Source organism: Clinocottus analis, unplaced genomic scaffold (assembly GCF_023055335.1).
Source record: "Clinocottus analis isolate CAN_PGR_092001 unplaced genomic scaffold, fCliAna1.0.p SCAF_10, whole genome shotgun sequence".
NCBI lineage: Eukaryota > Metazoa > Chordata > Actinopteri > Perciformes > Cottidae > Clinocottus > Clinocottus analis.
The window spans coordinates 70682-73181 of NW_027175821.1; the positions used below are offsets into that span (position 1 = coordinate 70682).

Sequence of the window (2500 nt, forward strand, 5' to 3'; positions counted from 1 at the left end):
GTCTGCAGTACACATTGAATAAAAGCGTCAGCTGAATGTAAAATAACATTTAAACCATGAGTGTTCATCCACAACAGATTTATAACCACATTAATATGCTTCATTATGTTTTACTTCAGTTACATTTTCATTGTTGGACTTCAAACCTGAAGCCACAGAAGAAAGTGAAGACATGGAACACACACCACACACAGACACACACACACACACACACACACACACACACGCACACACACACCTGGTAAACCTAGCGTAACCTGCCAGGTCGCTGCAGGCTCAACATGAGACATTCCAGCAGGAACAAGCCGCCGCACATCCTGCTCTGGAACCATTATTTATTATTTATTATTTATTATTTACTCCTGCAGCCTCCTCACCGCACGCTGCTGACGTCATGGAGACACATCTTTCGCTCTAAAGGCTGCACACACACACACACACACACACACACACACACACAGGTGTTCGCTGATGACGCCATCACAATGCGGGTGATGCGCGTGCTCGTCGCTCTCAGGTGCAGCAGTCACGACCGCGTGCATGCGACAGGTGAGGACTTCACTGTCACTGAGAGAGAGAGAGAGACTGAGAGAGAGAGCGAGAGAGAGAGAGAGACAGAGAGAGAGAGAGAGAGAGAGAGAGAGACAGAGAGAGAGAGAGAGAGAGAGAGAGAGAGACAGAGACAGAGAGAGAGAGACAGAGATGAGAGAGAGAGAGAGAGAGAGAGCGAGAGAGAGAGAGAGACAGAGAGAGAGAGAGAGAGAGAGAGAGAGAGAGAGAGAGAGAGACAGAGAGAGAGAGAGAGAGAGAGAGAGACAGAGAGAGAGAGAGAGAGAGAGAGAGACAGAGAGAGAGAGAGAGAGACAGAGAGAGACAGAGAGAGAGAGAGAGAGAGACAGAGAGAGAGAGAGAGAGAGACAGAGAGAGAGACAGAGAGAGAGAGAGAGAGAGACAGAGAGAGAGACAGAGAGAGAGAGAGAGAGAGAGAGACAGAGACAGAGAGAGAGACAGAGAGAGAGAGAGAGAGAGAGAGAGAGAGAGAGAGAGAGAGACAGAGAGAGAGAGACAGAGAGAGAGAGAGAGACAGAGAGAGAGAGAGAGAGAGAGAGAGAGAGAGACAGAGAGAGAGAGACAGAGAGAGAGAGAGAGAGAGACAGAGAGAGAGACAGAGAGAGAGAGAGAGAGAGACAGAGAGAGACAGAGAGAGAGAGAGAGAGACAGAGAGAGAGGGAGGGAGGTCCTCTCACCTGTCCAATGAAACAGTCGGTGACATTTGTAATCTGCATGTCGCCCTCTGGTGGCGAGTTTAAAGATCTGCCGTTCTAAATATTTCATGTCACATTGCATCGATTCAAATTATCTTTTATTAAAAAGTAGACAACAATATAAAAAATGACAAAAGGAAAATCACAAAAAAAAAACTCTTCTGGCTAAAAGAGTAGAAGATATTTTTCTGCAGCAACGATACAAAAGGTTTCCACAAGCAAACGGCCGTCCTCTCCTACGACACAGTTCACACGTGTGTGTGTGTGTGTGTGTGTGTGTGTGTGTGTGTGTGTGTGTGTGTGTGTGTGTGTGTGTGTGTGTGTGGTGTGTGTGTACACACAGTGCAGAGAATATGAAAAGGAATGAAAAGACAGGACACTTGTTCCTGCTCTTGTTCAGCTCAAGTCCTGCTGGCTCGTTCACAGGGAGTTGATATGAAAGTGACACACAAACACACGCAGACGCGCGCGCGCACACACACACACACACACACACACACACACACACACACAGGACTGTATCATATATCATAAACGACTGATCGGGTTGATTTGGACCTTTGAGATTCTGTCTCTGTTGTAAAGAAGCTAAGCGGCTGAAGTGAGACTCGTGGACGATGAAAAAGCCGTTTCTTGTTTCTTGTTTCTTGTTTCTTTCTCCACTGACTCCTGTCTCTCAGCTCAGAGATCAAGCTGCTCTCGGACGCTTCACGAGCGAGAAAACAGACTTTTAATTCCATTCAGTCGATTCCACACAAAGACGACATTTTTCTCTTTTCAGAATTCAAACACGTCGCATCACAAACAACTTGACCAAGATTACAAGTGGAGAAAAAGAGAAGCAATTTGAACATAAGATGCACATCGGCACCATGGAGGTGTGCACATGTCCACGAGCACCAACACAAAATGTGTTGTTGTGTTGCGTCCTGATGCAGGTCCACAAAGTGAAGACAAGGAGACGCGTCACATCTGGTCTTTTGGGCCTCAGCCCGTCTGTCACAGCCAAGAGACGAGAATCCTGCCGAGCGGAGGTGTTGCTCTGTGACGCTCTGTGTGAGGAACACCACGTGACGTTAGCGTGACGTTAGCGTGACGGCAGCGTGACGAGAACATAAACATGGAGGCAGAGGAGGAGCCCGGGAGTCTTTTCTGTTCAGTCCTCCAGCGGCGTCGTCGTGATCTTTGGAGACGAGGAAACAAGACGCTGCGAGAAGGAAAGAAGAAGAGCAGAA

The 2500-nt window shown here is 47.6% G+C and overlaps 1 protein-coding gene across 1 annotated transcript in view; it reads right to left on the reverse strand.

Moving 5' to 3' along the window:
• Positions 1-1596: 1596 nt before the first annotated feature.
• hdac3 (histone deacetylase 3) overlaps positions 1597-2500 on the reverse strand; it is a 5483-nt gene continuing 4579 nt past the window's right edge. Inside the window, exon 15 of the mRNA XM_068581439.1 lies at positions 1597-2500. This exon is cut by the window's right edge and continues 98 nt beyond it. The gene's annotated coding sequence lies outside the window, so the exon portion shown is untranslated.